Source organism: Falco punctatus, assembly GCF_963210335.1.
Source record: "Falco punctatus genome assembly, chromosome: 2".
Lineage (NCBI taxonomy): Eukaryota > Metazoa > Chordata > Aves > Falconiformes > Falconidae > Falco > Falco punctatus.
In genome coordinates this window covers 110,833,630-110,855,585 of record NC_137581.1, presented here as the reverse complement: position 1 = coordinate 110,855,585, position 21,956 = coordinate 110,833,630, and positions in this window count along the sequence as shown.

The following is a 21,956-nucleotide window of genomic DNA, read 5'->3' as shown; positions in this document are numbered from 1 at the left end:
AGATAACCAATGCAATCGCATAAAACATCACTTAATACTGAAAGCCCCAAGCAGTATTGCAGAGCTACAGTGTACACTTAAATGTAATATATAATGAAAAAATAGAATATTTATGATTCATTTTTCCTGATGTTCTTACACTCTTTTTATTTTTTTTTCTTTATTCCAACTGTTGTATAATAAATAGGTTAAAAAGCAGAATATGTCTTCCCAGCCATGACTCCTTGTCCTCAACAAGGAAATCATATATACAGGGCGGGGACCTCAAAGAATTAAACCTAGGAGCAACAGAATAAATGATCCAAGCATTGTCTTGCAGGATCCATCTGTGATGATCTACATTAGTCTGACCGCCCCGTTTCCCTAACTGAAGTTCAATGTGCTGCAAATATACCTGTTCTCTTGGTTGGAGATGGCTGTTTATCTTGTAGTAGAATCTAAGGATCCAAGCTTTACAGCTGCATTGTGCTCTTTATAACTGTCACACAGAAGTATAGAAAGTATTTTCTGTCCCGTAGAGCTTCCAATCTAGATACAATGAGAGGTAACTGATATGTCAAAGTAAGTAATGAAGAATAAGGTGGGAGTGAAATAATTCTGTTAAAAGTATTTTAGGCCACAGTAATAGCAATATAAACAGCCTTATACCTGTGGGGTTTTCATAGGTCTGATGAGGCAAAAGAGCAAAGAACTGCTGCCTCACCAGCAGATGCATCTTGATTCTGAACAAAATAAAAGCAGGAATTCTGACTATGGTTGTATGCATTGGAAAATGACTCCACTCTTCTCCTTGGTATTATTCAAGTCGTCACTGTTACCATCCTACCTTCAGCAGCACTAGCACTGGTGATAGCAGGTATAAAATGGCTAACCCATAAAACGTCTTATACTCAGGAAGAACTTTGTGGAAATAAATGAGGGAGGTGGTGCCAGGAATACATGAGCCAGAACAGTTATTTTGGCAGAAGAATTTGAACAGATAGAAGTGAAGACATATGGTATTTAGGCCAGAGGGGTGGAAACTGCAGTAGCTGAGACACAGCAGAATGAAGACTTGGATGAAAACCTGCTTCTCCTCTCATTCCAGACAGCTCAAGTTCTTAAATATCTTGTGCCTGAGGAACCTTCAAGATCTGGATGATATGGTGTGGGATTATGCAGACGGACAATACTCTAAAATGATTACAAGTTGTGTAACTGGGTGGGAGGAAAGTTAGGGTTGTCCTGAATCTGGGACTAGGCTAACAGAAAGGTATTTAGGGAAGGAAAAAAGGGAGAGCTCTGTTTTAATTGTGCCAACTAGGGAATAACAAGAAAATATTAGAAAATAAGGCCAAGACAGGTATAGAGAAAGGAAGGAATTAATAGTCATCTGGACTTTCCTTTAGGAAATATTGCATTAATAATATATAAAGGGTGTGTTTACTCCATAGTTAGAACATTTTCCCAAATGTCCCTGGTTGCCATGGAGATGAGAGCCTAAGGACTGAAAAAATAGTTTGTTTAAATGTAAAAATCTACTCCACAAAACCAAACGCGGTTCTTGCCTTCAGTATGGAGACTCCGGCTCAGAGAAAGAGCACTCTTTGCTCCCAGAAAGAGTTTGGTAGCATCGGGAAAAGTTTTTTTCACTAGTAGTTATAGACAGCTAAACTCACTGAAGGTCTTCTTTACTTCTTCCCTGGAGGAGAAATGATCTGAATGGGAGTTGAGTTGGTGTGGTTCACCTTTTCTCCAACTGAAACGCTCTGGCACACGGAGCAGTGCAAGAGCTAAGTAGGATAAAACACTTCAGTCTAATGACTACAGCAAAACGCTCCCTCATCTGTGTGTAGCAAGGCAATAGGGATCTATTCCCTCTGTGTGTAAATTATATAATCCTGCTCGTCGTGTGACTATGAGGGATGGAATAAAGAGTATTGCCGAGTAATTACACAACACAGGTGTCACATTTGTATGACTAACACAGATGGGGAAAACTTGTTTCTGAAGCTATGCATATCAATCCTCTGCTGTGTTCTATAATATGCCCAGAAATCTTATTGCATTGAAAGCAGAGTGCAGCTCAGGAAATTTCTAAAGGGGAAAAAATTGCTCTTGCATTTGTTATTCCTCTTGTTTCCTTCATCTTCTCAATATATTACTGAAAATTGAAGAGAAGCTTATGTGTACATCAGAAAAAAACTTTCCCTATGATGAATGATAGCCAGACAAGGTCAACAGCAGAAGTAATTTAAGCATTTACTAAGATCTGTTGTAGTATTCCACTGTAAAGTTTGCAAGGCAAGAACAAACTGAAGCTAATAAATACCGAGCCAGATTCTTCCGCTTCTGTCTCTCCATTCATAAAAAAATCTAACATTTACTGAAAATTCCAAATTTTAAATTCCTGCCATGATGTCAGTTGGCTATGATTTCATGTTTGCTTGAAAGATGTTTAAAATATACTTACACTTTTTTGGGAGTATAACCAAACCATTCTGACTAGCACTCTTGAAACAGAATAAAACGTAGATTATTAGAGATCAGAAAAATGCCAATGATAGCTGCTGATGATTGCTGTATCATATTATCTTAATACTTGTATTTTAAAAAGTGGATATATTTTTTTCATTGTTTTCAAAACAGATAACCCTTGAGTTGAATCAAGTAGTTCACATTAAATGATTGGCTGAAAATACTGATAGCAACAGTAACAAACAATACTCCTTTTGGGATAGTATCACTCCCACCAAGAGATATAAAAACATGTTAGGAAGGAAGGGAAGATGGAAAGAATAAAGAAAAAGATGCATAAAAACAGATTTACACATTTGGAAACTATAGCTACCTCCTCAAATGGAGTAATGAGTGAGAGGTGCTATGAACAAAATTTTCTTCACGAAAGATTATTGTCAGGAAGAATCTTCACGTAACACAAGCTCCCTACAGTGTACACTTTTTATTCTACAGTCTGCTTACTATAGCATTGTGTTTGTAATAATTGCACTAATTTTTTTTTTTTTTTTTTTCCTGGAGTGACCAAGGGTGTCTTTGCAGGAATGAGGTAGGCAGGTGTGCTCAGGTGGAACTGCCTGTTACCCTTTCCATATCCCCATGGCACTGGTCTGTCGGTCTGGGAGGAACTCCCTATGGACTGTTAATTTCCTAGTAATCAAATCTGCCAATTTAGGACTTCTTTGTCCTGTTGTTTCAAGAATTCAAAAATTATTGTACCACTGTGAAACTATTTTAATAAAGATTTTATCCATATTTAATGCATATTAGACCTTAAATAGAAAATATTTATAAGGAATAAATGGTGTTAAATTAAGAAGCATAATTTCCAGTAACTTCTCTTTTTTTATTAATATTTAAATAATTTCTTCTCTAATGCTTTTTAACAGATTATTCTACTTGGGACTGCTTTTTCAATAGTGCTCCATTCTTGGCCTTGTCATTTAAGTTCCTCATTTAATTTATATATAAAAAATTCAATAGGCTTAATGTTCTAGTTTCTCATTGTTCTAATTAAAATGGAAAAATGTGTCCCTTTGTATACCACTTCGTGTCCTGAATATCTGAGCCATTTAAGGCAGCTTTAAAGAACTCTTTTTGTAAAATTTTGTTTTTTCTGTGTTGTTCCTTAAGATCAAGTGGACAGGACAGGTCAGGTGATAAACTTTCTTGAACTGAATGTGGAATCTATTGGAATTGTAATGACCAATAACAAATAAATTTTGCTTTACCAACGTACCTCTAGTTTTTTATTTCCCCTAAATTAACCCAGACCACTGATTTCAGCAGAATTTTTGATCAGATCTCCAGATTTCCTTGCATATTTTATAGCACAGATTGATGAGTTTAAAAGGTCTTTGCATTCCGCAGTTGTTGCTAATGCTGTTGAGTTATGGGAAACCCCCTGTTTCTGGCAATGGGAGTTTTGTGTCTTCACAGTGCCTGCTGCCTCCAAGTGGGAAGCCTTGGTTTACATCCAGTAAAACCAAAGGAAAGAGGGGTGTTAACTCTGGAGACTCCGGTCAGAACCTGTGAGACCAGCAAATCTGTTTGCTCACAGAGTGCTCAGAAAGCCCCGTCACAGAGGCTGGTTGCAGTTTTTACTTTCTTTCCATTCAAAGCCTTAACAAATCAAGTCTGAACAGCAGAAACTACTTCCCATTCAAAGAACTCCTGGAATGATCAGCTTCAGTCAGGTAATCTAGCACTAGATCTAAACCCCCCAGGGGAATATTTACATTTTGCCAGTTTACTCAGAGGAACAGCTGTAGGGATCTGGAGACATCCTATGCATATATATTTTTAATATTTAAAAATAAAAAACTGAAGGAAACACTCATGCCAGTGCTGAAGCTAGTGATTTAATCATAGGATTGCTAGAGGCTGCAGTACCCTATCTGCTCAGAAATCAATATCTATGCTTTCAGTTATATTAGAGAAACGTTTACTTCTTCACCTGACCAAGATATTAATTTGTATGTGCTGTATTGTCTGAAATTTTTTTAAGTTAATGATTTGTAGGGAGAGTAGCCTAATTTATTTTGAAATCCTTTAATGCTTCACAATTTTCCTGTTATTGACTGATTGTTTTGTGTGTGTATATATAGCACCATTCACATGCATCGAGATGCTTTACAATGGATTTGAAATGCTCTGTGTGTAGGAAGCAATGCACTTTGCTAAAACACAGCCATCAGCAGGGCAGCGTGTAGTAGCAACCTTTGTGTGGCTGGTGCTACCGATTTCAGCTCAAGAGGTGAACAGGAGTATTCAGCTGGTGCATCAGGGGAATTTAAGCAGGTGAAATGCAATTACCCACGTTGGAATATGATCAGGATAGTGGTGTTAAACCCCGGTCTGGTGAAAAGCGCTGTGGGATTTTTAATGACCACGAGTCAGATAACGTTTTATTTCTCATCCCGAGGACAAAACCTCTATTAGCAGAGTGCCTCCTGCCACTTGCTGCAATGTTCGTTTAATACAGACCCACAGGGAAAAGCATCACCTCCCGCAACAAGTGGCCATCGCCACATCTGCTGCCTGCTCAGAGGAGGGTGAAGCGGAGGTGGGAGGGAGGCATGGGGATGTGCTGGCTGTCACAGGGAATTCTGTGGCAGGACATGGGGCTGGGTGGGATGGCAGGAGCTGCTGCGCTGCAGCTTCCTCAATGGCTGGACATATTTCCTGGTGGGAATCTACTACTGCATCCAGCTGTCCCCAGAGGTCTCCACTCCACAGACTGACCCGCCTCTGCTTCATTTGCCTAATGAGAACTGATGAGATCGCAGCTCAAGGTGGTTGGCTACAAAAAGCACATTAAACGTGTCAGTGCAGGAGGTTCTCCCGCTATATAAATTGACAGCAAAGGATTAGCTGGTTGGGAATCTATTAACATTTGAAGCAGTTTGCTTGAATTAGAAGTCTTGATAGAATTACAATTACTCTCCTCCTCTGTGAGCTCTGTTGCTATCTTTGTGTACTTTGTAATGAGAAGACTTCTAAACGAAGAAAGATGTTTTCCAAAATCTAATGAGGAGCCATATTCCTCTTTTAGATTGACAAGTCTGTGTAGGTAAAAGAGAAGCAGCAAATGGAGGAAGAAAAGATAAGCAGAAACCCACTGGCTTTTTGAGTTTGACAGCATATGCTGATGCATGGAAGGTGCTAAGTGGGAGACATAAAGGCCTTGGGAACTGACACGCACTGGGCAAGCAACGTCATCTAGTGGGAAGTGTCCCTGCCCACAGCAGGAAGGTTGGCACTAGATGATCTTTAAGGTCCCTTCCGACCCAAACCATTCTATTACTGAGTTGCACAGGACAAGGGAAGGAGAATTTTGTTTCCTATACACTTAGTGCAGGGTGGTGAAGGTAGAATAACAAGAAAAAACATCATCTTAATCATGGAGCTGGATGCACATTAACCTTTTCTGACTGGGATTCTGCATCCTTCTGGGTGCAAGCTGGCAGTCAGGAATGAACAATGTGTGCTAGTGCCACAGGTTGAGGATATGCAACTTTTTCTTCATAACCGCATCTAAAATGTTAGGAACCCACAATCTGCCCCACTCCCCTGGTAAGTGACTCCTAGACAGCCTTATAATATAAGGATAAAGAATTACTACTAGCAGTTTTAACACTATGTTTGTGGACTGGTACCAGAATTAGTCCAGTGTAAGAGGAGGTGAAGGCAGAAAACCAGGAGGTGGGCAAGTGAAGCCACCTGGATGGTGACTTTAGGACAGAAACCTGGGAGACAGTTGTGAAATAAGTACGGGTTGGCAGGAGCCTCCGAGCAGCCACAGAAAGGCAAAATAGAAGGGGGAAAATTATGACTAACATCACCTGGGGAAAAAGTGAGTGGTCTATTAAGGAAGTAACCCTTGCGCCTTCCAGCCCAAGGAGAGAAGGATGTAGAGGAGGTGATGTGGGGATCTGTGGATGAAGTGTGAGCAGGGAGGAAATCAGAAGGAACTGAGAACTGGTCTCAGGAGTCTGACCTAGAAACAGTGAAGTGAGATACAGACTATTGAAAAATCTTGGCTGCTGTATGGAAGCAGATGTGTCATTGTGTATTTCTTCCCAGATCAAAGGTGGCTCTAAATTAATGAGGTCAGAAGAGAGCCGACCATCCCATGTGAGCTGCAAGAAAGAGGAGCAGCATTAAGTGATTATGCATTATTTATAAAAAAACCCTTGTTTCTCATACTGTATATCAGGTCATTTATAGGAACCCAGAAACATCTTGAATTTAATTTTCATCAGTCCTACTATTTACTTTTTAACTTCAGGATGCTTTAGCTCAAACTGTAATGCTATTCTTTTCAGAATTTGATCTGTGTGTGCCCCAAGTAATTCTTCTTCAGTCTTAGTTTAAATCTTGATCCTTATGCCAGTACAGTACCCATGTACTCTGATGAGTCCCTCTTTTGAATAATCTGTGTATGTCTTCTGCTGGTGGAACATTCGGAAATATCCCGAATTATTTTTGTCTTGTATGTCTTGATCTTTATCTATGAACATTAAAATATCACTTAACAATATGTACTGTTACTGTGTACTTAACATAATGTATTTTAGTGCTTCCCCTGGCATAGCCATCTTTGAATCATGCCAGCAAAAAAATCATCCTGAAACTAAATACAAAAAATCATCAGTGAGCCCATTCCCATTAGGGGTCTTTTTAGGCTCTGGTCAGTTTGCGGACCTTATTTCTGGCAGACAGTGAGACACTTCTGCTGGTCTTCACCCTCTTCTCCAGCAAGGTCGAGGTTGCCTGTATTTCCTATTCCTTTAGCTCCTTCAGGTAGCACTTACTGCTTAAAAGCTTCTATCAGGTACTCATTCAGGGGTCTTACATATATGTCATATCTGAATTCAGTTATTTTGGTTCATAATTCCTCTAACAGTCAATCTGCTTATATTGTTAACAGTTTTAAAGCTCTTGCAGTTCATTGCTTCAGGGCTATATTTCCTTTAGTTGGTGAAGAAGAAAAAGCATCAATGAAATCAAAATATAGGATTAACATTTACTGAATATAGCACAGGTATGACAAAAGAGAATTTTTAAAGTTTGGAAGTTCAAATGTATCCTGCTTGTGAGGGGGAGAAATCTAATTACCATTGTCAATAACCTATCCAAAGTGCTCAGGGAACTAATATTTACTAATCACTAACAATTTGCTTTTCCATATATGATAGGTTTTGATTTTTCTCATCCATCAATAACTTGACTTTGACATTATTAAAAATATCAATGGTAATTCAGTCCTGAAAGCACTTCTTTTAATTAAAAGCAATAATCTTATTACATTATGAATAGTTATCAAATTTACATTGATCCTTTAATATACATTTTAATCCATATAAGAAATAAAAAGATTTGACATTAATTTATGCAATCTACTGTTAGACATTAAAAATAAAGCCTGTAGTACCACAAAGGTCGTACTGTCAAAAATCCTGTAATGTGTTTGATGGTACCTTCTTAAAAGCCCAAACAAACAGAAAACCAGTTATGAACCAGGAGTAGTTCACAGAGAGGCACTTCCTAAAATCTGTAATGCTAAGTCTACTGCTAATTCTAACAATCCAGGACTTTTGAGGAAACATGGGAAGGAATTATGTTTAAGTTTAAAATAAAATCCAGAGCAGAATGGAAATGTCAAACACACATCACCTTTCTAAGTAAGAAACTCTTGTGAACAAGTCAATATTCGCATTACAAAATAGAAATATCAAAATGGAGTTAACAATCACTTCATGCACAGGTCTGGGGAGATAAATGTCTCAAAATGTGAATCAAAGGAAATACTTCTCCTTGATTTTGATCATGAATAAGCTTGGAAACTAGCTGTATCTATTTAAACAAATGTTCCTTATAGTATCACTTTTTAGTATAAAACTGATATGAGTTTGCTTTTTTTTGGTTGGCTTTTTTTTTTTTTTTAAGAAATTAGTACAGTTGTTTTAATATTGTATGTGAAAATGCCTTAATAATATCAGATGAACCAAGATGAGTAGCATTCTGAGACACCTCTGTGGCATATAGAGAGAGGCTATAAATAGATAGACTGTTTCCAAGCATGGATGAATGGGACAAATGATTTATCAACTAGGTCAATATCACTTGTTGTATCCAAAAACAGAAACGCATGATGAGAAAACAATATTTTCAGGCAATATTCTTTTTTGTTTCTTTATTTTGTTTTTCCTAAGCTTGCCTATAGTACACCTTGCAGTCCTATAATACTGCTGTATGCCAGAAAGGTCCTCTTCACCTGACCAACGGGCAGGCAATTTTCAAGCCATTTTCTATCTATGATTTATCTTCACACCTACAAAAGAGAGATCCCCCCAGAACATGATAAGTCATATAGACTCTGCTTTATGCAGCTGTACTCACATAAAGAGGAAGATACACCAATGTCCTGGTAAAGTCACCTGTAATAACTGGATAACTCTCATAAAAGTAGAAGAATGTGGCTGGAGAACATCAGCCCTCAGATGATGCTCTGGGCAGGGACGGTGTGTGTGTCTATATGATCTATTTTCTTTCTCATTTGAACTGTTTAATAACAGAATGCATGAGATAGTCTACAGCATTTTGCAGCCCTTCTCACTTTCCTCTAATGGGTAAGTCTCTCTTTCTCATCTTTTGGTAGCCCTTTGACCTTTAAATTCCTTGATCAGTCAAAATCATTCTACTAATCAGTCTTCATTTATGATGGATAGTCAGAAGGGGAAAGGACCCTATTTGAATTAATGAGGTTGCCAAAGACCAAGCAACACAGAGGCAGCAGAAAAGGAATTTATTCAGTTCCAGGCATTATATTTGCGGTGTGAAAGCAGGTGTCTCTTGTTTTAGGATATTCAGAACTACTCAGTGCAGCTCTTTGGTCAAATGCCAGGCTATACTGGCACTGAAGAATGTGGCTCAGATTTTAACTTCCGTTGCAATCTGTGCTTGCCTCAGGGAAATTGCATTTGTTAGTTCCCTTCTGGACAGCATGAAGCATCTTGACTTTCTGGCCCTGGGAGTGGAATACTTTTCACTACACAATCACAATGAGGGATTCCATCTCCCCAACAACAATATGAGCTAAGGAGGCCTTGTGTTACAAACATTTAACCCAACTTCTTCCTGAGGTTTGGGCTGAAGAAGCAAGAATTATTTTTTCCTTTCCCCCCGCTGAAGTCTTGGAGAGCATGACAAATTCAGTCATCTGTCAGGCTACTCAGGAAAAACCTTGTATCTAAAGATCAGGAAGGAGTGAGAAAATCATGACCAGAACTGACAGAGAAAACACCTTAATATATAAAAAGCAGTTTCTAATTCCTGGAGGCTGTAACTGTATACATATAATTGTATACATATAGTTATATACATATAGCATGTACAATGTAAGTACATACATGTATGAATACACGCTACATAAAAAATAATTTACATTTATATAGATAAGCTATATTATATATTGCATACATATAGTTATGTATATATTAAAGAAATAAAGACTATATATTATAGAAATAAGATTTTACATTTTGTGGTACTTACCATGATTTATGCCAAAGTGACATTCAGAATGTGTTACACAATATCTAACCACAAAGGGTCAAATTCCTTTCCTGATAATTACGTGCTCTAAACTGACCCACATCTTCAAACTAATTTTTGCCTAGAACTAGGGAAATTCTGTTATTCTTTCATGTCAGTGGAAAAATTCCCACTTCAGTGGGATCAAGGTTTGATCCTTTTGACCAGAGTAGCAAACATGAAAAGAAATGAAATTGCTAATCAGTAAGCAACATGTAGACCATTGCGGATTTCAATATATATGAACCTTTGGCTTCAAAAAGGCATAAGCTTCTTCACTGCAATGAACATGGTCTGTATGTCTGTAGTCCAGAGTATGTAGAAGACCAGAAGTATACAGACCATGTAGAAGAATGGTCTGTAGTCCAGGGACCTGGACAAATGGGTGATATGGTCATTCTTGCTTGTCATCCTCTTGAAATACTTGCATAGTAAGTGTTTTCCTTCTATGAATCTCTTTATAGCCTCATATATAAGGCTTATAACTTCTATGTGTTCAGGTTGAATTTTTCCATCCTGGCTGGAGCTGAATGCACATGCAATGGTTATGCCAAAATGCAATGTGGTGCATGCCTTCTGCCTGGTGAGACTAGGGCAGGAGCTGTGACACATTATTCACTTTTCTCTCTTCAAACAATACAAATATAACCTTATAGCACGTCACCTTCAGGCTGAGGGTTTTGCAAGTAAGGAAACATGGAGATTTCAGCCTTCTTGAGCATGTGATTGGAGAAAAAATGCCGTGGTTTTTCCTCAATCTAAGACCTGAACAAGTACATAACCTCCATGCTTTTAAACATGCAATCCACCTTTGCTGGAGAGGAGGATTTGAGGAGTTATACCTGATATGCAGTGCTTATTGACTCTGGAAAATCAGGTTGATTTCTAAATGGTTAGAAAACCATCTGCAAAATGGTTGGTTTTGCCAAATTAATGAGACTTTGCAGCTCTGTTTCCAGATTTTGAAGCCATATAGTTAAGTGATGAGCTACTACTCTGCTTTAGTCATTTTTCTCTGCAATCCCAGCTCTAGGCTGTTGATAGGTGTCTGACCAGACAATCAAACCAAGGAAGGAAAATGTCCTTCCTGTGTTTTTAATTCCTTCCTTAACTTTATACAGTACTGACAGCTCCCAGGAGAGATGCTAACTGGTCTGAATGCTTTAAGGGTAAGAGCTGAAGGATAGAGGACCAAGATTTTGGGAAGCTGACTAGAAAGAAAAGAAAAACTTATGGGTGTGAGGAAGGCTACAGATCTCTAGGTAAGAAGACTGATATTACCAGCAGGCAAAAGAAATTTTGGGGGCACCAACAGCAGGTGAGGAGACAGAGGAACGGGAAACTCATTTTGACTTGTGCTTTAGGTGGTAAATGGATATGGTATAAACAAAATAACCGTGCTCAGAAACCACTTGAGAGTTCGTTTTGCCCTTTTCCATCTTTTGCTCGTTGCACAAATGATTGTGTTCTTGTTTGCTTCCCACCACTCACCCTCCATCTTTCAGAGACTAAAATGTGGAATTCTTTGTTCTGGAAATAAACTAGCTTTTGAAGGAAAGGTTATATATAGGGAGAGGATTATGTATTCCAGAGTCGTTTATGTGGATAATTTGGAACATGTATTGTGTAAAGGTTTGTATTTGCAGGACTCACATTCTGAAGCAATTGAATGGTGCCAGGGAGAATGCACTTTCCTTTCTCCCTCTCTCACAGAGTCCTTGTGTGATGCTAATCAGAGCAGATTTAGAGAGTGCATAGTAAATAAAGCCTGAACAAAGGGACATATCCTGAGGAGAGGTAAAGAAAGTATTGACTAGTTGTTATGAAAGGTAAAGTGTCTATTGTGTACTTTGAATGGCACCAGTATTGTAGGGAAAAGGAAATCATAGGATTAAAACCAGTTTGTAAGCGAAGGCATAGCATGACGATTTAAAGTTTCTGGGACAAGTGCAAATGGTGTTTTCCTAGAGTTTTTGAAAGCTTGATTTTGAGATGTTCATATTCTCTAACCAGGAGATTTTTGTTTTGACTCCATATAATAGCGTCTATGCTGATTCATAAGTACACCTCTCTGATGATAACATCTCACCTTCCAGATCTTTGGAAGAAAACTCTCTTGGTAAAGAGACCTAAGGTTAATGCCTGGTATGAAGCTGTTATTCCCAGCTTCACAGTACACAAAAAACTACTGACCTGCCTGAATAAGAAATTAATATTTTACCACTGGTTGATTTGCTGGCATGATAGATCTCTTTAGCTTGAGACCTTTCTGTTTAAGTAATCTTCAAGCAATTTATTTTACTGCTAGCTAAGCCTTAACAGTAAATGTACAGGATAAAATATTTGTGCAGAGAAACTAAACATTGGAAATGTTACGGTGCATCAAAGATGGCTATATTTCCTAAATTACAGGAGGCCAGGGGTTATCTAGCAAAGTTACAAGCAGTAAGAGAGAGAGATACTGAAAAAAAGTTTAGTTATAAGTGTTGAAATACTATGTCAATGAAAATTACACAACGATCGTGTTTACTACAGCAATTCAGCTTCATTCTCGGCTGGTGTTTAAGTACAATAACAATGTTATATGTTATTTGGTTAAATATATTGACAAAGAAGATGGTTGTTTTTCCCTGACATTATAAGAAGATAAAGAAGGAACAGATGACCTGGAGTAGGCATCGTAATGATAAAGGATATGGAAAGACTCCTTGCTTTCTTTGACTCAGTCTTTACTGTGGCAAGGTTGGCTTTTAGGTGCCTGACATATCCTGTGTCCGGTGTCAGTTTCTGGGAATTAACGCTACTAATGGCAAAGGAAGACCAAGCAAACAGGAGAAGCATAAGCCTATGCAACTGGCTATGCTCAAGGATGCTGAGGGAACAGTCTGAAGTCATTGCAAGGCTGCTTTCTGTCATCGTCAAGAGGCTGTGGCCATTCAAGAATCTCTGTGATGACTAGAAAACAGCAAATCAATCTGCATTCATTAAAGGTGTGGAGAAGGATTCAGAAAACTATAGGCCCCTCAGTCTACCTTTGGCCCTGAAGAAGGTTATGGAGCAAATTCTACTGATTTGCCATTTAGAGGGACACAAAACCCATGGTGACTGGCAACAGCTACTTTGCATTCACTAAGGGAAAATAGTGTCTGACCAACCTCTAATTGCCTTCAAGGATGAGATGAGTGGCTTGGTGGATGAGAGCAGGGGATATTGTTTACTCTCACTGTTACAGAGCCTTGGACATAGTCACTCATAGGTACTATTTTTGCAGCCAAAGTGGTAAAAATAGGCTGGACAGCTGGAAAACTTGCTTGGCTGCCAAACTATTATGATCAGTGGTGTGAAGTCCAACTGGCAGGTGATTACTAGTGGCATTCCTCAGCAGCTGATACGGGGCAAATACTGATTAATGTCTCTATTAATGAGCTGTGTGGTGGGAATGATGATAAATCCTCATCAAGTTTACAGATGACACCAATGCAGGGACCAATCAATACACTAGAGGGAAGGACTGTCATTCAGAGAGATTGCAGTAACGTAGAGAAATGCGCTGACAGAAATGTCATGGAGCTCAATAGCAGCAGGCTGGAGAACATAAAGCTAGGGGGAGATCTAAATGTTACTTTCAGCTTCTTAAAAGGGATTTATAGAGAAGATGGAGCTAGACTTTTGTCAGAAGTTCACAGCAAAAGGGCAAGAGGTAATGAACAGAGGTTGCAGCAAGGGAAACTGTCATTAGATCTAAGAAAAAAAAAATATCTTCACTATAAGGATGGTTAAACACTGGACCAGGCTGCCCAGAAAGTTTTGGATTCTTCATTTCCAGAGATAGCTACATATAAATTCCTACCGCATTGAAATGAGAGTTGGATACAGATGGCTCCAGAAGTCTTTCCAACCAGACATATTTAATGATATTGTAAAGAAGAAATTGGTGATCACAGAATTCTGGGACCCAAGTTTATAATGGTAAAAAGGCCTGTTAAATGGTCAAATCAATCATTTCCAGAGAAGAAAAAGAGATTATTGCTTTATGCATACACAGAGGAGGTCTCAGACAGATTTTCCTGTTTGTGGGAATGTAGGCCATGCTCCGCCACAGTTACTGCTCTCCACAAAGCCTTGCAGACAGTCTTTTGACCTTTGCAAGACAAATTGTTTCAGAGCAGCAAACCACACACATAGCTTTATTTGCGGCATAACTGAGAATGTAGCTCATCCTACTCTTATCTCCTGCTGATAAAACAGAATCTGGACCTTTGGAAGGGCTTGGGTAGAAAGTATTAGTAACTAATTTACTGGCTGAAAAGTGCATGAGTTTATGAGTGTGTTCTGTCTTGGAATATTACCAAATGTTTTACAATACATTCTTTTAAGGGTTGCAGTAATCCCTAAAGATACATTGGAGCACTTCTTGTTCTATGTAGCAGTTTAACCAATATGCAGCCATACTGACTCAGACCAGATGTAACTGGTTTCTTACCTTTGACTAAGTCTATTTTAGTTTTGACTATTGCATGGATGGTAATCTTCTGAACATCTTAATGCCCATCTCCCATATGTGATTCGTATCATTAATACAGAAGGTTTTGTTGTCATAGACAGGTATAGGAAAGCCAGAGTCTTAAAACCTATTTGAGGCGTCAGTAAAACTATGTTAATCCTAAGAAAAGAGGAAAGACTTCAATAATGTTAAAGAATTTAGGGTGTATTTGTGAGTATGTTGAAAAGTTTGTTTCATGCTGTGACATACTCTCTAAGGATCCTGTGATTTTGGCATGCTTCGCAGCACCTTACTGCATGTGAGAGTGCTTATGGTTATCACAGTCACCAAACTTCTTCCTCTTTTAGCTGTTGCAATGCCAGTTCTGAAACTAATCCATGTAGCTGAAATGTACATGTAGATACTCGGGAGAATGTTCTGGCAGATGAGCCGGAACATCTGCTCCTTCTCCAGGAGCCCAAATATCCAAGTATCCTCATGCCGTGCTGAGGAGCCATTTGTGTTTGGTACCTTGCTTACTTTGCTAGCATCCTGGCTTCCTGTACTCGATATGAACACGCAAATGCCATTTTGACAGGCCAAAGGTTACCCCCTGTACTTAATATGGTTAAACCCTTGACTCCCTGAAGCCTGAAACTGCCCTGATAGTTAATGGTAGTGTGCACTTGGTCGTATGCAGCTGGTTTTTATATAAGTGTACATTAAGAAACAAAGACGATACTGCTGTCCACTTGGGGTAAACTTATGCAGCCTTTTACGGGCTCTGAAGCAAAACCAGACAAAGATAACAGATGACAATTTTGCAGTAATAAGCATGATGACTTGTCCATCAGTATCACTCTTCAAAGTATGCCATAAGATATGAATATCAAGGTGCACTTGCAAAATAAGTTGATTTAAAAGTCATTATTTTAATAAAAATGTCTTTCTGTGCTAATACTATAGTATTATAGGTCAGTATTGCATAAAATCATTGTCTGTCCATACATTAATTTGCACTATAAAATGAAGTTAAAGTTAAAATACACTCTTTTTAATTTCTTTCCTTCAAGAAATAGAAAAATATTTCTTTGAATAGTTTCCCAGAAAATTCAGCACATGATGCAAACATCTGTGTCCATTTTCTTGCTGATAGTACGGCCATAAGCTTGAGGAATTCACAGATTTTTTTTTTAAAAAATTGTGTCTGCCATGTCTAGCTTTGATTCTACTCACTTTGCATAGATGGAAACCATTGCTCTAAACCTTTTTTTGATGTTTTATTTTTTTAAGAAGGGATGTTTAAACTGTGATAATAAAAAAAAAATTACTGAAGAAGGAGTATTATGTTCAAAGTTTCTTTTTAAAAGTCAATCATGACTGCAGGAAACTTAATTAATTGTTCAGTCCGCACACGTTAGATGGGGATTGAAAGGAGAATCTTAATTCTCTAACATTTTGTTAGGAACATTGAGATCTATTCTTTCCAAGATGAACGCAGGACACTACATAGCTCATGAAACTGGTAATGCAACACCGACCCTATTATTACACAATTCACAGCCTCAAATTCAGACATGGTGATGACTAAAAGTCGTTACCATCTGACAACTGCTCCATAAATCTACGTCAAAGGAAATGATGATTCCAGTCCAGTTTGTTAAGGGCATCTATCTGCTTAATAAAATCATCTCGATTATTGGGTTAGATTTCAAAGACCAAACAGCAATAGAAAACAACCATTCAGGCAAAGACTCGATAGTGCAGCAGGGTTGTGCAAGTAAATACTCACTTCCCCCATGCCTCCTGGGAGCTTTCTGGAATCCTTAATTGATTCACCGACCTCGGCCGCTCTTGAACGCTAAACAAACTAAATGCAGTTTGCTTAGCTGTTTTCCTTGAGAGAGTCCATGATATTTTCTCACAAATATAAAGATGTTGCGTTCAGTCACTGATGCTGCTTGTGGGGCTGTGATGGGGATTGGTGTCTCCCAAAAGCAATAATTTTCTGACCTAGAACTTAAACATTTTCTGAATCTCATGAGAAAGTTTTTCCAGCTCGCATTTACAATGTTGCAGTATAATGTTTATAGGATTAAATCTTCAGTGTGAGGCAGTGATTAGTTCTCTGTTTCAGGGGAAAACAGAACATCTGACAAGCTGTCAACACCATATCTTTTAGTACGTCTTGTGTTCTTTTGTACTTTGAACAAGCAGAAGAAATGTGGTGATAGTATAGATGTAGGTATATAATTAACTATTTCATGCAACTATGTTAAAAATAAGTATGAATTTAGGTCAGGTGACTGTAATTCCATACCTGGAACATTATCTTGTTTATGTTAGTGGAAAATATATAAACCAAAAAAAGATGCTTTTTTTTTTTTTTTTTCCTACCAATCATATGTGTGAATGTATGTGTATTTCATGAAGTTGTTTTTGGGTTTGGGTTTTTTTTTGGCAAATAACATGAAGAATTTTTTTATTGTGAAATCAGGCTTGGGTGGGGCTTTTTTCCCTTTTTTCCTTCGCACTGCATTTCCAAATGAGATTAATCATCTTATAACATAAACTGACTGTATTCAAAAGTCGCTTCACGTAGCAGTTACAGGCCAATGAAAATTCAGCATTTATTTCAACAATCCTGACAGGTGTGCAGATGGTGGCTGTCCTACTAAGTTGAATCTCCTTCAGTTAGTTCCTTTGCTGGTGTAAAAGGCTGCTGCTCTATGAAATGCAAAGGGTATGTCTGAATTCAGCTACAGAAGCATTAGATCAGAACAGTGCATTCTGAGTACGTGTCCTAGGCATATCCAGACCACGTAACCAAAAGCTGAGGCAAGAAGTAAATACAAAAGCTACAGTCTGGCATCTTCTTAAGTGAGGAAGGAAATGCAGAATTCAGAAATGTATATTGTGGTTTTGGGATACCTCAGTGTGAGTGTAGCAAAAATGAATTTTTAAGTACATGATCTTCCTTGCCCTTCTCCTCTTCTGTCCTCATTTTCCTGTTGCCATGCACACAAACATCCTCAGTTTTGTCAGGATGCTTGTTTATAAGGCCATTCTTTCAACCCAATCAAGGAATTGATTTGGTCTAAAAAGGCAGTCATGGAAAGCTTTTTTCCATTTTGAAGAGTGAATCCTAATCAGAGCTGTAGCACAGGCTAGCAAATGATTGTGCCAGCACAGTAGAAAGCAAAGTGCACTATAAGACAGGGGAAGGAATAGTTTAAGCTGCTATTGCCACTAAACACTTTGCACTTGAAACGATAGTTTTAGAGCAGTTCCAATAAACATGTAAGTACCACTGTGTGTTTTCAACAAGATACTAACAGCTGCCCACCAAAGATTCCAACAAGTTTAAAAGGAAAAAACAAGTGGGTTTACTTATTGGAGATTCAAATTAAGTGAGAAAACTGGGCTGATAGCAGCTGTGTGCCTTCACTTAGAAACCAGCTACATGATATTTCAGAGATGCTGTTTCTAAGTTTCATTGTGTGAGTCAAGAAATTTGACTCATAACCTGACACAAAATAAAAAGCAAAGGATATGAGGAACTGGGAGACCAGAGGGATCAGATTCGCTGGCTGTTACCTTGATAGCTTTTTTGGCAGGCAATAAAGGTGACCTCTGATTTTTAACAGCCAAGGAGATGCACCAACTGAACTAGGGTCAATATCACAGGAAGAAATAAAAGACATGCTCTGCCCCAGAGTATAAGACATAAAATTGAATAAGCTGTCAGCTGTATGTAATTATTTAGGGTGGAAATTAGTGGTTACCTTAGCAACACAAGTATCACCTGAGACACAGCCATGCTGACTCTGATTTACATGGATGCATTTACTTTGACAATGTATTAAGTAACCTTTCTGAATGTTTCACTGTGTGTTTTATGACGAATGAGATGCATTGCAGCCAAGAAAAGTGGCTTCTCCAGATTTCGAAACACTACGTGCTGGTCAGACCCTTACCTGGCATACATCCAGCAGACTTCACTGCCAGAGAAGTAGTGTGGATCTATTACAACAAAAGAACCAGCTCATCATTTTGAGCAGCACTGTGGTTTGTTGCCAGTCTTCCCTTTTACCTGTCAGGTGTGAAGGGGTTTGATTTCCTTCCCATAGTATTGGTAATACTATGTTCGTGAAAACAAGATTTGTTAATGAAATATGCCCTTAGCACTAAATTCAAAGTTGGCTGAGGTTCCTTTCCATCACAGAATGCTTCAAATGTTAAGGACACAACAACAAAGTTATTACTGAAAGCCCAGCTTCTATTGGGAAAGTCCTGAACTTGGCCCTATGATATCGCGTGGTTCACATTACATACTAGTTAAATTATTTAATTCAATGAAGTTACCACCAGTCCAGGTATACCACACAGCCATCTTCAAAAGATAAAACAAACTATATTGAATCCTATTTTAAACGCATCAAGCAAAAGCAAGTCTGCCATCTTCCAGGCTAAACTGTTATTAGCTCTCAATACGTGGAAACTGCACCTTATTTGGGTGCCGAGTTTATTGAATTTTTAGCTATTTCTGCTCATGTATTGCCGATGAATTTTGATACTGGAGATATTCAGGGTACTTTAAAATATAGGTACTCTGCATGCACTGGAGAGGTTTATCCATATTCTTCTCCATAGTACACTAAACAGATGAATATATGGCATGCCTTTCTCTGTCATCTTGGGGACCTTTCTTAGAAGTCTAGTAAAAACTCTTCATGCAGCACAGGCACCAAACGGTGGGACATGGTAACCTTCTACCACCTGTAGACATCTTTTGCCCTTAAGGGCAAAAAGACTTTCCTAATTTTCTTTCATTTTCTTATGCCTCCTGGGTCTACAGTTTACTGTGTGCAAGGAGGCTAATGTATTGCTTTTTAATTTGTTTCTCAAGTTATATATTCTTTCCCTATTTGGAAATTTTGTCCTGGAAAATTCTGAGAACTTGTTCTTCATCCAGGATTTCCAGGCATGTGTCAGCCCTGTTCTAAATGGAAGGTTTCAACCATACTGTAAACAGGCCATAAGGTACTTGCAGAAAGCCGTAACAGCATGAACATACCACATGTTCAGAAATTTGAAGCATACACAGCATGAGCATGTTGTGGATGGAAAAAAGATGCAAAGTAACCCCATTGCTTTCTGACAATATATGAATTCTGTGTACAGGCTAAAAAGAGACAAGGCACACTTATAAATATTGGTGTACTATGAAGTTTCCAAAAAGTGCTGGACTCACTGTGCATGCAGCAGGCAATTCCAAAACAATACATATGCACTGCAGTTTTCCAGGAAATTCCATATTAGCATAATGTGTGTATCCCTATTTTATATAACCAAGGAGCAACTAATTCATCCAACTGCATCATTGACACCAGAGCTTATGTCCAATTGTCCCCTGCAATGACTCAATAGGCTTTCTTTGATTGATGTGTTCTGGAGCAAATTCTACTACCCTGCAGGGTAAAATCTTCATTTTTTAATACTGAGTGCATTTCCTCCTGTTTTGCCATACCAATGCACACTGTTGCTCTGACAACATCCTAAACAGTCAATTCACAACTTCCCACAGAAGAAAACTGGTTTTATTTTTACTTTCTATACTGTAATCTTCATGCTACCTGCAGACATCACTAGGCATCACCTAGACTACTGATAAAATTACTGAATAAAATTACAGATTGATCCCTACTGGACCTTGCTGATGGTGCATTTATGCCCTATAACCAAATATGATTTTTAGAGATCTGTCAGTGATTCAGCTCATTCTGTCTATTGTGCCCTGTTAATTTTTTTTGTTTAAAAAAATGGACAAAATGAAAGTAGAAAGAAGTTAAATGCTTTTAAGAAATGCTGGTATAGTGCATTGATGGTATTGCCATATGAACTACGCGTGGCCAGAAATAGATAATAGAACTGTATCTTTTAAGGACCGACTTCTCATGACTAGCATCACTTATATTTTTAATTTGAAGTTCTGTTGTTGATGCTATAGAATCTTGAGTGAACTGCTTTTGTATTTTTGTGTAAAGTTTGAATTAAGACAGTGTTTGTTTAGTACCCTGAGGAATCTCTTTATCAGGACTCTTTTCTAATTATCAAAACTTGATCTTGACTTTTTTTAACCCTTTAAAACTTTCTCCGACTGATTCAGACCTTTGACTCAAGCTGAGGTCCCTTGTTTGTGGGGATGAACTCTCCAGCTATTTCCTTGAAAACATATACTCCAGTCACGTCAAAACATATTATTTTAGAGGGTTAGCAGATTCTTCTACTGCATCATATTCTCCATTATGCTAATCATAAATGATTTTTTTTTTTATCACTGTATTAAACTTCCTGTTCTATTAATAACATTTTATTACATGTAGAAACCTCCTCTTGCTTTGTTCCAGTTTTTCTTGCAATTGTCAGGTGAATGTTTATTTGTCACTACTTCTGGTTTTTCGAACTATGGTTAATAAAGGCCTGGTCTCTCATCTAATATTCTTTTCTCTCCTAATATACAAAAGATGTATTTTTTTCCTTCTTTCATGTTGGTTACAGAGTTTTGTTTTGGTGGTGTTTTTTGTTTGGTTTTTTTTTTACCTAGGGCAGTAATCTTAATTATTGTTGTCTTCTAAAATTAAGGTTTTAAAATTAACTTTATGTTACAGTAGGAAAAAATGTGAAATACATTTTCAAATGAATCGATTCATCTGTGGCCAACATATTTTTATCGAATATGAAGATTGATAAAATATTTAATGACTGTGTTTTCAGTGGGAATTAGAGGTTTTAACTAATTAAAATTTTAATGGAATTAATCTGTCCAGTTTCAGGCGGGGAAGGGCGTTAGTCATTTCCAGGTTTTGAGTGTTTTTTTCGTGTAGGAAAAGTTTCTATCTCAAAATTCCATTTCTTCTTTCTTACTGGTTTATACCTGCCTATTATTTTTCTTCATACCCTTTTCAGCTGATTTTGCATATGTTGTCATCATTTGAGGTAAGATCATGTTTGTTTAGCTTTTATTTATTCTTCATATTTCTATTCATTGAGAATAGCTTGAAATACTGAGGTCCTTGGTGCTGTATGGAACTTCCATGATTTGTGTTTTTTAATAACGTTCAAAAGATTACTAATGATACAGTGTAACTCTGGAGAAATGGTTGCATCAGGTGAATATCCATCCCTTTCTTTTGATAAACAAATGGAAGACAAGATCATTTAAAGGTGCCTGCTTGGGAGCTGGCTCCCTGTGTTAAGGATCTGGCTGGTATTCCTCTCATCAGAAGCTATTTGAAGTGCTTGTGAAATGCATGGAGCGGATTAATTCCTGGGTACGTTACCACACCACTGAAATGTGTATGACTAAGATATCTGG